The 12,883-nt window shown below is 42.1% G+C and overlaps 1 protein-coding gene across 1 annotated transcript in view; it reads left to right on the top strand.

Annotated features, from left to right (window-relative positions):
• Positions 1-538: 538 nt before the first annotated feature.
• Positions 539-12,883, top strand: part of COL6A5 (collagen type VI alpha 5 chain) — a 97,435-nt gene continuing 85,090 nt past the window's right edge. The window contains exons 1-2 of the mRNA XM_040963046.1: positions 539-839; positions 9,498-9,620. The gene's annotated coding sequence lies outside the window, so the exon portion shown is untranslated. The remainder of the gene's footprint in view (positions 840-9,497; positions 9,621-12,883) is intronic.

Raw genomic sequence — 12,883 nt, 5'->3', positions numbered from 1 at the left:
CTCACCGGATACAAAATTTGCTTGCATTTTGACTTTTGAATGTCTCTGTTTCTAGACATGTGAGAAATAAATATTCGTCATCTATAAGCCACCTTGTCTCCGCTATTTTACAGAAGCAATCTGCGTAGACTAAGACATCCCATCTATCAAATGAAATCACCCCAGTAGTTCCTGCTCTGTTTGAAATGATAGCTCTATCTACTTTATAAAATGCTTTTTTGAATTCCTGTTCCTTTGTTCTGTTTTTTTGATTTAAAAAAGTTTCAATTTGTAATTATTTTAACAGATTTCTTTGCTTATTTCTCTGTTTGGGAGGCAGAATGATAGAGAAGGTCACGGCTGGGGTGGAGAGGTGGAGTCAGTTGCAGAGACAGAATGGTGTTCCATTTGCTGGTTCACTCTCCAGATGGCATCAGTGGGCTGGGGTTTGTTCAGGCTGAAGCCAGAAAACAGGAACTCCATCTGAGTTTCCTAATTGAGTGGCAGGGGTCTAAGCGCTTGGGTCATCTTCTACTAATGTCCAGGTGTTTTCAAGGAGCTGGATTGGAAAGAGTAGCTGAACTTGAACCAGTGATCTGAAATGGTTGCTTAACCCAGCTGCACCACAACACTGGCCCCTAAAGATTAACTCTAAGGTCACAATAAATTGAAAGGAAGATGCCGAGTTTCCTCATTGAATTCCTTGCCTACACATACAGGTCCTTCTGCATGATCAACATCTCCTACCAGAGCAATAGCTTTGTTACAGACGATGAACCCTCATCAACACAACAAGATCACCTGAAGTCCATAGTTTCCACACAGTTGGTGTTGCTACGAGGCTATGAGTCTGGACAAATGTATGTGTGATTGTAGTTTCATATGGAGTGCTTTTATGGCTCCAGCAATTCTCTCTGCTCAGCCTTGTCATTCCTTTTCCCCCACAACACCTGGCAACTGATGATCTTCCCCTGTGTTCATAGTTTTGCCGTTCCCAGACTGTCTTATTGTTGGAAAAGTCAGATTGACTCATTTCCACACAGTAATATGCAGAGTTCCTCCATGCCTTTGCAAGGCTTGATCGTTCATTTTTTAGTGCCAAATAATATTCTGTTGTCTGAGAGTGTCTGAGTTTATCCATCTGTGATGTGCTGAGACAACTTGGTTATATCCAATTTCTCACTTAGGAATAAAGCTATTATAAATATTTATAAGCGGGCTTTTGTGGGGTGTAAGTGTTCAACTCATTTGGAGGACTCCCAGGGATTGCTCGTCACTTTGGAGCAGTGTGTGTTTTTACGTTTGAAGTGAGCTTTTGGCAGACTGTGCATGGGGGGGTCTTCTTTCTTAGCCACTCGGCGATTTGTCTCTTTTAGTTGGTGCATTTAGACCATCGATATCCAAAGGGATTACTGGTATAGTTGGATTAATATTCAACATATTTTTGACTCTTTTGTATTTCTTGCCCTTTTTTTTTTGTTCCTAATTTTGCTTTCTATTCATCTTCTGCTTGTTGAAGTTTTAATACTTTGTATAATTCATTTTTTTAGCCTATCAGTTAAGCTTGTTTATTTTTTTAGTGGTTGTCCTAGAGTTTGTAATATACAATGGAATTAATCCAAGTCCATTCTAAAAAAAAAAACCCAGCAGCCATGTGATACTGTCATCTCTTGCATTATTGCTATATTGCTGGTCCTCATTTAACTTATGTAAATAGTCACATATACATGATATATGTATAAACAATAATACATTGTTGGTATTGTTATTATTATTTTGAAGATTTATTTATCTTTATTGGAAAGGCAGATACACAGAGGAGGATAGACAGAGAGGAAGATCTTACATCTGCCGGTCCACTCCCCAGGCGGCCACAACAGCCAGACCTGAGTTGATCTGAAGCAAGGAGCCAGGAGCCTCTTTTGGATCTCCCAAATAGGTGCAGGGTCCTAAGGCTTTGGATCGTCCTTGACTGCTTTCCCAGGCCACAGGCAGGGAGCTGGATGGGAAGCGGGGCAGCCGGGATTAGAACCGGCGTCCATATGGGATCCCGGTGTGTTCAAGGCGAGGACTTGAACTACTAGTTTATCACACCAGGACCAGCATTGTTATTTTGAATAAAACAGTATCTATTGAATCAATTAAAAGCAAGAAAAATTAAGATCTTTTAACATTCCTATTTTTCTCTGATGCCATTTCCTTCCTTTATGTAGATTCAAGTTTCTGACCAGCTTTCTTTCCTTAAAAAACAAAACTTTTAAAAGCATTTTTTAACCTCGACACCACAAATGATATATATATTTAAAAAATCCCACAGTTAATATCATATTGAATGGGGAAAACCTGAAAGCTTTTCCTATGAGAGAAAAGGCATGAAAACCTGCTTGCACGATGCCACTCAAAGAAATTAAAAGCATGTAAATCAGAAAATAAAACATAGGGCCCGGAGCGGTGGCGCAGTGGTTAAGGTCCTCGCCTTGCACGCCCGGGATCCCATATGGGCGCCGGTTCTAATCCCGGCAGCCCTGCTTCCCTTCCAGCTCCCTGCCTGTGGCCTGGGAAAGCAGTCGAGGACGGCCCAAAGCTTTGGGACCCTGCACCCGTGTGGGAGACCCGGAAGAGGCTCCTGGCTTCGGATTGGCATAGCATCGGCCGTTGCGCTCACCTGGGGAGTGAATCATCGGACGGAAGATCTTCCTCTCTGTCTCTCCTCTCTGTATATCCACCTTTCCAATGAAAAAATAATAAAAATAAATCTTTAAAAAGAAAAAAAAAGAAAAAAAAAAGAAAATAAAACATAAAATGATCCGTCATTGTGTGATGACATGATCTCTTAAGTAGATGATGCTAAAGACTCCACAAAGCCCGAGATAAAGTTCTAAGTCACAAAGCTAGCGTATGTAAATCAAAGCTGTCTGAAAATGAAATTAAGAAAGTGACCTTATACATTATAGCTTCAAAAAGAGTAAATTGTTTAGAGATAAACTCAAGCAAGAATAAACTTGCATGCTCAGAAGTACAAACCGTTGATGAACGGACACTAAAGATACACAAAAGCACAAAGGCATCTCATGTTTGTGGATTAGAAAAATAAGCACTGTTAAAATGTCAACATTTCCCAAAGCTACCTACAGATTCAGTGTAATCCCTGCCAAAATCATGTGAACAAAGAAACCTAAAGTTTACAGGATATCACACCTGTACACACACAGAGAGAGCCAAAGAGCCAAAGAAATCCCGAGAAAGAAGCACAAAACACTCAATTTGCTGATTTCAGACTCTTCCACAAAGCTATGGTAACAGAAACGGTATGGTACTGTCATAAAAATAGTCTCGTAGACCAGAGCACCGGAATGGAAAGTTCTTCCATGGTTATGGGGAAAGGAAACGGGCTTGTGCCAAACTCAAACTCCATTAGGGAAGAAGTGTGGCATGATGGATTTTGAGTAGGAGGCCAATATTCTGTCGCCATTGTCCACTGGAATTGACAAGAATCGCAGAGTGTGGAACTCAACTGATGGATGTAGACAGGCTTAGAACAGCCGGGGTAAATCCAGCAGAATCAAAATAGCATTAAAAAAAGAAGGCTGATCAGAGAGCACTGACATTCTGTTGAAGTTATATAATGTTGTCCAGATGATCTGATCCACGCAGTCTTGAGATAATGAACAGCATCCATCTAGAGGAATCAGTCATTAAAACTTCTGTTGCTAGTCAGGAGAAAATTTGGGGAAGTAGGGTTTTTCCAAGTGCTCATAAACTTCCATCCTGTTTGTTCAGTTAGGAGGAGTTAGACAAAACTAATCATCTTAATTCATGAAATTTACGTATTCTTACTATTTTTCTTAACTTTTTAGTTTACTAAAGAAGATTCCTGAGAACCCCAAGCACAATTTGGTGGGAGGTCTAACAAACAACCTTATTGTTGAACTTCATGGGCACATAAGAAGGTTTCAGATACATGGTTTCCATCTCAACTGGTGTCATCACCATGACTAAGGAGTTGCTTACCAAATGATCACTGTAACAGCATAATTGAGTGCCTCTTTCATTGTGCGAACCCTACCATTTTGGTGAAGGAAGTGGTAGTGAAGGCATATCTGCCCAGCAGAGAATTCCGCTCTCTAGAAATGACTATAGAGGTAGGTCTTTGCATAAGAGTTAAGACACTGCTTGGAAGACTCCATTCTATATCAGGGTCTCTGGGTCCAAGTCCTATCTCCACTTCTGACTGTGGCTTCCTGCTAATGCATCCCCAGAACACAGCAGGTAGATGGCTCAAGTATTTGGATCTCTAACACCCATTAGGAGACCGGATTGAGTTCCTGGCTCCTGCTTTTGGCATGGCCTCGCTCTGACGTTTGTAGACATTTGGGAAATGAACTTCCAGATGATAGATCTTTCAAATAAAATGAAATAAATTTCTTAATGGAAGTTTTTCTTTTTAAGGAAAGAATGTGAGGAATATTTCAGAATTGTTCCCTTGGACCGTCGAAAATCAACTGAATCAAAGGCCTTTCCCTGTTTGGAACTGTGAATTCTGTACCTTGATCTTACCATTATAAACTTCCTGCCAGGCTTCTTGGGTGGGAGATGAGTTAGAGTTACAGAAATTACAGATGGACACCCTTCCATTTGTGTTATATTTTTTTATGCATTTGGATTTGGGAAACATTTATAATTCTAAGTAACAACTTTTTAAATATTTGTTTATTTGTTTGAAAAATGACAGTTACAGAGAGCGAGAGAGGGAGAGGCAAAATGAAAGGGGTCTTTCATCTGCTGCTTTATTCCTCAAATAGCCGTAATATCCAGGGTTGGGACAGGCTGAAGCCAGGCACCAGGTGCTTCCTAAGGTCTTGGGCCATCTTCTATTGCATTAGACCATTAGCAGGGAGCTGGACTGAAAGTGCAGCAGACAGGACACAAACCAGTGCCTGTATGGGATGCTGGTGCCACAGGTGAAGGCTTTACTCAATATGGCATACTGCTGGCTCCATAAGACCTTTTCTAACAACCACAACGGAAGTGCCAATCATTCGCAGAAGAAATCTTAGAGACTTTTGTGGTGGCCCAAAGATGAAGCTTCACCGACTTAGGTGCATTTCCTTGTCTGACTGTTGTCTCACTCGGGTGTGCTGTGTTCCTTTCAGGGAGCCCCTGCAGCTCTGTGTGGTCGTCCCAGGTGAATGCGGCTGGGATGGCTCCCCCGAGCAGCAGTCAGGCAGTGTACAGTGGAATTAACATCGAAGAATTGAAAATACTCAGTGCTTGTTTTTCAGACATGTTTACAGAGCGATCCTGCTTATGCTAGACAGATGGTTTTTTGGCACAGAGTGAATACACATTAAGAAATATAAACATGTCTCTGAGTTACTCAGTAAACCCAAGAGAAAATAAGTTTTTTAGGAGAACCAAATAAAATAAGTAGAAAAAGACTCAGGGTGTTTGGTATTTGTTAAACCTTAAACTTGCATGCGTATTACCTCTAGGTCTATAAGTGATTTCTTTAGATTCTTGACATTCAGGTCACTGATTATTTGTGAGGCAGAAATAATAATAAATACTACAAAATGGCACTGTCAGGGTTCATCCAATAGAAGCCATTTCAAGATGCTAGAGTGAGCTCAAGTGTGATAGAAATGAAATGAATGAACCAACCAGTATCTGCATGCATTTGCACAGACACACAGAAACCCTCTCCTTTAAAATTATTTATTTATTCTTATTGGAAAGTCAGATATACAGAGTGAAGGAGAGACAGAAAGATCTTCCATCTGCTGTTTCCCTCCGCAAGTGAGCTAATGCAAAGCCAGGAGCCAGGAACCAGGAGTTTCCTCTGGGTCTTCCATGGAGGTTACAGGGTCCCAAGAGCCATCCTCTACTGCTTTCCCAGGCCACAAGCAGGGAGCTGGATGGGATGTGAAGCAGCTGGGACACGAACTGGCAACCATATGGGATCCCGGTGCTTGCAAGGCGAGGATTTAGCCACTGAGCCATTATGCGGCCCCCATTAAAAAATTTTTATTTATTTTTATTGGAAAGGCTGACTTACAGAGAGAAAGAACAGGAAACTCTTAGCAGACCAGGAGCTCTGAAAAGATTCTGTAAAGGTGGAAACTCAGTACGGCAGAATGTGGATCAGCTCTTTGGACTGATGGTGTTCAGATCCTCTTGATCGAAAGAGCCAACACTGGAGACTTGAACTGTGCAGTTCCTGGCGCTTCTCCCCAGGGATTCAGACTCAGCAGTGCCTGTACCTGCATATTTTAAAAAACTTGGTTGACTGTGTTACACAATGAAGTGAGGAAAATATGATTGCTAGTCTGCTCTCTCCAATAATCCAGAAGAATAAAAGCAGAGAAACGGGTCCAGCACACACAGTAAGGCAATGCCTCTAAGATTTAAGTCGTACCAGTTAAACCATTACCAGTTGCTTTAAAAAAAAAAAAAACTTGGGTGATACGGTAGAAGAGAATTCTCATTTGCTGAGTTATTGCCCAAAGGTCCACAATGACCAAGGTTGGGCCAGGCCAAAGCCAGGAGAAAGGAACATAACCTGTCTCCAGTGAATGGCAGGGACTCAGTCATTTGAGCATCATCTGCTGCCTCCCAGCATGTACATTAGCGGGAAACTGCAGCCAGGAACAAAGGGAATTGAACACTGGAACTCCAATATGAGATGCAGTCATTTTAACTTCTGTGCCAAACTACTGCCCCTGTATGACCAGTTTGGCTGTTACAACAGCACTGGTTTAGGGGATGTCATTTTTTTTGGAATCTGAGCTATCCCTGAAATCCCTTCTTGGTGATTTGACCCTTTAAGAATGTGCTCACCTGCTTAGCATTGGCTGCTAAACCTTGGACATGGTATGTGCTTAGGTATGAGGTTCTGTGCATTGAGTGGAATAGAATTCTCTGAAGCTTTCTGTGGTTGGCTCTTTAAGTGGGGGCACTGTAGTGCTTTTGTATTTTAATACAAAATACAAAATCAGATAACAAATGATTCCAGTAACCAAGTGCACACATGATTAAGAGGATGAAATTGTCGTTAGCCAGACCTCTTACTGAGTGAATCGCCATTGGACTAATTAGACACGGAAGGGCTAGCTCTTGGGCAATGTGAAAGCCTCATGGGAAAAGTAGTCTTAAAGGTGAGTGAAATTGGAAACTCTACTATTCCTCCTCAAAAAACAATGTTCTCCTCTCCTCTCTGCATGTCAACATTAATTTGCTGATGTATGTTACAGTGAGTGGACTTCAAACTCACTATTGTATCTGCTGAGGAGTGGAAACCCAGCCTTTCTGAATCTAAGATCCAAGGATTGACTGGCCAAGCTAGGACCAAGGGCCAGTTCCAGAGCAAGAACTGTGGCTAGTGAGGAGGGGTCTGGGAAAACAGCTTCTGTCTTTGAAAATAAATGAGTAGCACACATGTTTCCCAGATGACAAAAAGGGCCGCTCTTCCAGGAATCCAAAGCAGCATAGATGTCCTCTGCAGACAGGGAAGTGATTTGTGTCTGTGCACATGTATCCACAGAGATGGAACAAATAGCACTAAGTGGAAGGGGTGATGGAGAAAGTAATTCATCAGGAGATCATGTCCGAGGAAGCAGAGTAGTTAGGATGTTGGTAGGCAGGCAAACGGGAACAGCATTTGCACAGGTATGAAGGTTTGGAACTGCATGCAACATGTGGCTAACCAGAACACAGCTTTAATGTGGGTGTAACTTGCACAATCACTATGGAACATTTTTTACTTGCTCTGAGTTTAACTTCATCCTGTAGGTATTGGAGGAACCATTGAGTTTGTATACCAGATGGGTTTAAAATGAAGTTTCTGTTACAAGGAGATTGTTAAGCAGATTCAAAGTTCAAATTCCAATCTGGGAACATCAAGTTGCCACAACTCTCTCTTTCTTTGTGAAGAGGGTTGGATTGTAGCCTTCCGTTAGCCTGTTTGGTTCTCTGTTACGGGTCAGCAGCGCAGACTCTCCACAGCACTGAGGTGTGTGCTGGAGGAAGTTGCCCTAGAGGGGTCGGATTGCTGGTTATGGAGCATTCAAGACAAATTGTCATGGCTTCAATGTGTCGTCCAGGGTCTCCCTTCGTGCCTTCCTTGATTAAACTAATTTTAATTCTCAGCATCTGGACTCTGGATTTTATTGACTTTGGAAAATCTGAGAAGAGTGTGAAATTCTTGGAGGAAAAGCTCTCCATCTTGCCCATATTGTGATCCATCACGACAAGGCTGGATACACATGCAGCCAACACAAGGTTGTTTTCCATGTTCGTTTCTCAGTGGGAGCTGGAGAAGTGTGGTCGCAGGCTCTAGTGAGGAACAGGGCCCCAGCATTCACAACAGGAACAACTAGAAAGTTGTGAGGTGCCCTCCGCTTTCCAGGGTCATCTGTAGTTGCACTAGACCTGGGCCATTCACCTTTGACTTGCTACAAACCACATCCTGGAGGAGCTCTTATAGTCTCAACTATCTCGTTCCAAATGCTCTGGGCAAGGGCAAGCAAAGTGTCGGACTATAATTTTGCCTGCCTAAATATTTCAGTTATTTATGTGGTCTCCCACCTAAGAAATGTTTTTGCTACAAAGGTGTTATTGCCTAAAGTTGAAATAATTAACGATTGCCTCCTGTGCCTTTTATGAAATGCTCCATTTCTACAATGTAGGAGAAAATGCAGTATTGAATGACTTTGAGAGTTAGATGTCAGGTGAGCCAAATGGAAGCAGGTAACATTTATTGAGCATTCTGCCACATGCTATCCACTGGGCTATCCCACAGTGGTGACATATCTAGTGTTCATAGCCATGTACACCACAAATATGATCTGAGATTAATATATGGGGGAACAGAGCAATTAAGTAACTTACTCTGCATCACAGAGCCAATACAAAGCAGACATAGTTATGTTATAAAAGTGACCTCTGACAGCTGGAGCATGGCAATTTCAGTGGGAGGACACTACCGTGCAACAAACATAATTATCCCCATTTTGCAGATGTGTAAGCAAAAAAAAAAAAAAGATTGGCTTGCTCAGGATCCTTACCCTGCTGTTTGTAAATGGAAAATCATTTTAAGGCATCTCACCAATAAATCTTAATATCATACTTCAGATGACATCAATTAGGATAGCATGGTTACCCAATATTGTGGATATAATGAGATTTTTATCCTGCTCCACAAGATTTTTGAAAAGCAATTTTGAAATCTTTTTATTAGCTTTAAAATGAAAGTGAAGAAGCAGTGTTGAAATTGGCTTTGAGTCAGATTGAAAGACTACAGTTGTTACCCTTCTTGGACCCATCCCAGGGACTTGCATTTCAAGGTTTCCGGCTACTGTTCCCTGCCTGGGGACTCCTCTGCTGTTATCTTCACTGTCATCTTCCCATCCAAGGCTACATGAAGTTTCTTCTTAGCATTTCTTGCACACTTGAGATTTTTCTGATCTCATAAGCCATGTGGGGAGTCACCCTTCTTTTTCTTTCTTTCTTTTTTAAACCAGGAAACCTTGGAATTCTGCTTCTGGCTGTTCTTGGAAGTGGAACTTGGCTCCCAGTCTTGTGTGGAGCCCTTAGTGATTCTATTGCCTCCAACCAGTCACCTTGTCGGTAACGTTTCCTCTGAGGTGAGCGATGATATAAAAACCCTTGGTTAGAGTGCACCATCAACTGTCATATTCCTCAGCGGACCCCCAGAAGCCAGTGGGTCAGGCTTCCTGCAGCCCACGACATTGACGGAGTCCTGGTAGTGTCTCAGAGAGGAAATCAGGGCAAGGTTTTATAGATCCCAGGGCCTGGCATGGGTGACTGTTATTTAGATTTTGCAAGCCAGAGCACTGGCTGGGTTTTGATGGAGTCCATGGCATAATAGCTTTGGATGGGAGGAAATGGAGATGAAGAAGGGGAAACTTTTCTTGAGCAAACTGATTGAAACTGTCAAGTCAGCTGTTTTGGTTAGTCTCAGTCTTACCTTTTAGGAGCAAGTATTTCCAGGAACAAGTAGCTAATTTAGTTTTGCTACTTGTTCGGTTCCAGTGTTTTAATACAGAGAAAGAAGCGTATTTGATTCCAGTTATCATGAGTGCATGTTAATTATTAATTTTCTGTCTGTCAGTATCAGGCATAGTTAAGTATCACATTGTATCACATGGTAAAATTTCCCATTTTTAAAATATGTAGCCCTGTATTTATTTTTGTTAGTTATTTTTATTGTTTTATGTTACAGTTCCATAGGCTGTGTGATTTCCTCTTCCTATCCCCAAGTTCCTGCCCTCCACATTGATTTCCTCTAGTTTTACAATGGTGGTCCTTCATGAACAGTCCTAAGTCCATCATGCCACTACTGGAGGATTCCCTGACATTGTAGGCATGGGCGATGTCAGACAGTCCAGCAGCCTACTGTCAGGGTATTTTCAATAGTTTTACTGGGAGTCCTTGTTGGTCTGGATGCTGAGAGACATACTGCACTTTGTCTCCACATCTGGACTTGTCAGTCTCTGCTACACTTCTATTGTATATTCCCTTAAGTACAGAGCCAGTGACCACAGTCCACAACAGGGAGGAAAACAGAAAACTATCATAAAAATCTAGTGATGAAAAAGAAAATCAAAAACCTTCTAGAAATTGATGTTACTGCCTGACCCATGTGGCGCTGAAGAAATGACAATGAAAACAAGAACATCATTGCCCACGAGATGTAGCAAGAACAGTGTTGAAAGGGACATTTACAACCTCAGGTGCTTACAAGCAATCAAAAAGTCTCTTATGCATGATCAGTTAATGAACCGCAAGAACTTATTGAGAAAGATACAAATGACTAGGAAGTGGGAAAAGGTAAAATTCACAGCAAAAATAGATTGACGCCAAAAAACTGCAAATTGAAACAAGAAAGAGCCATTCCCTAAGAAGCGTCACCAGGGCACAACCATTTAAAATTAGAGATGAAAGAGAAATGGTTCCAATTTTTGCTCTTTACATGGGTCAGGATGTTATTGGCATAGTCAGTAGTAGGGATTCTAAGGTTTTGTTGTCTGGGTATACTTAAAAGTTTCATTGGGAGTCTCATTCCTCATAGAGATGCCTTCTGTTTATTTTCTTTGATTCCTGGTAGTCTGATCTTTATTAGATCCTTTGTTTGGAGGGTTACATATGTGTTTATTCTTTTTTAAATATAATAATCCTGGTTGTATTAGGGAGAAAGTCAGTCATGCTCTACTTAAGTCATCTCCCATCCAAACGCATGTTGCAATCTCTGTTAGCATGGTTTTCACATTTCACAATTCACTGGGAAACAAGTCAGTATTTCCCAGTGGAAATGGATGAATGCAGAGTTGAGTGCGGTTCCATCTCTCTCCTTCTGAGGTCAGGTGGCTCTTTAGCATAGCTACTCCCAGCATAAGAGCTCCCAGCTCCTATGTTGGGACGCTGAACTAATGATGAATTATGGAAAAACAATCAAACAGCCTTACCACAAGTTTGACATTTTAGATTGTTTTCTTTCATTCGGCATCTTCCTTTCCTGCAGAAAATGGTGAAAACCATCTTGGATACTGTTCTTAAGTCCAATAGGGATCTTTCTGTGTTAGAACATTGAAATCTTAGTGCTTCTAATGCTTGCATCCCCTCAGATTCTCACCTCCAACCTCCTGCTTCCTTATACAAATTGTTAGTGTGTCTTAGCAGAATAAATACAGTTCCCAGTAGAGGACATATTAGCTTTATCTCCTCTTTGTAAAAGAGAAAAAAAAATGTGCTTTCTTTTTTCAGTGTTGTAAGCAGAAGACAAGAACAGGTGGGAAAGACTGTAGATCAACCCTTGTGGTCCCTTGGATCTGATATTGTGACTGGGAAAGTTAATTTGCCCTTGATGGCAAGTAAGAAGAAAGTCCTACAGTCACTCTTTCCCGGGGCAGTGCCTAAAGCAAATAAACACAAAGTTAACAACTCACTCGTGTCTTTGGCCTCCCCTGCTGTCTGAGTGCCCCTCCCCCAGTAAGACATAGGGCCCCCCAGGAGCTCTTGCTCCTCCCTGCAGATGCTGCTGCTGGTGACTGAGCAAGGTCTCAGCAGATCACTTTGTGCAGCCCACAGGTGTAGACGTGGCAGGAGCAAAGCACGTGAAACTGAAGGGCATTTGCCCCCAGACTTGCATTTCCCAGCCCTCAGTTACAGCGGTGACTCACAGTGCACGCTGCACACCCACCTGGGCAGGACCTGGACTCATCCGATGCAGTCTGATAGCATACTCGGTTCAGAATGTCTCATGACCCCATGGGTACCATGTACTGCAAAACAGTCATCACACCTTCTGAGTATCAGTTTTTTCTTTCTTTTTGAATGAAATGCACAGAGAAATGAGTGTTGGTCTATACCCATTGAGGTCTTTCTGTAAGATATATATGAAGCAGAAAGCTTCCTGCAAGGCAGTCCTCCATAGCTTCACTCTCTTCTATGTTCTTTCTAAAGCATGCTAGAAAACTTGTGAATGACCTTCAAAAGCAATCCCATCACCCAGGATGACTGGTACCTTGGTGCCCCAGAAACCTTGTCTGGGTAAGGACAAATTCCCAACCCCCCAGGTTTCCTCAAAGCTTTGTATCAGAACTCCAGTCTCTCTTCCCAGGCAGCAGGAGGAACTGGGCTGGTGGGTTTGCATTCAAGCACGTGAGCTAGGGATAAGCTTCCTGGCCAGTGATATGCACGTACAAAACATCTCCACCAGGGAGAAACAAACAAAAAATAAAGCACCCATGCAAACAGAGTTAGTGTTCTCCAAATTTTTCCCCTTGCTCTCAGGGTGAAAATGACATTTGCATTGGTATTGATTGCTCTGTGTCTCCACCCTGCTTTTCTTGCAAGCCGCTGGATTACATTCTTGCTACCTTGAGCA

This window comes from Ochotona curzoniae, unplaced genomic scaffold (assembly GCF_017591425.1).
Source record: "Ochotona curzoniae isolate NIBS_2020 unplaced genomic scaffold, NIBS_Ocur_1.0 contig_1302, whole genome shotgun sequence".
NCBI classification, from domain to species: domain Eukaryota; kingdom Metazoa; phylum Chordata; class Mammalia; order Lagomorpha; family Ochotonidae; genus Ochotona; species Ochotona curzoniae.
This window is presented reverse-complemented; position numbering and strand designations above follow the sequence as displayed.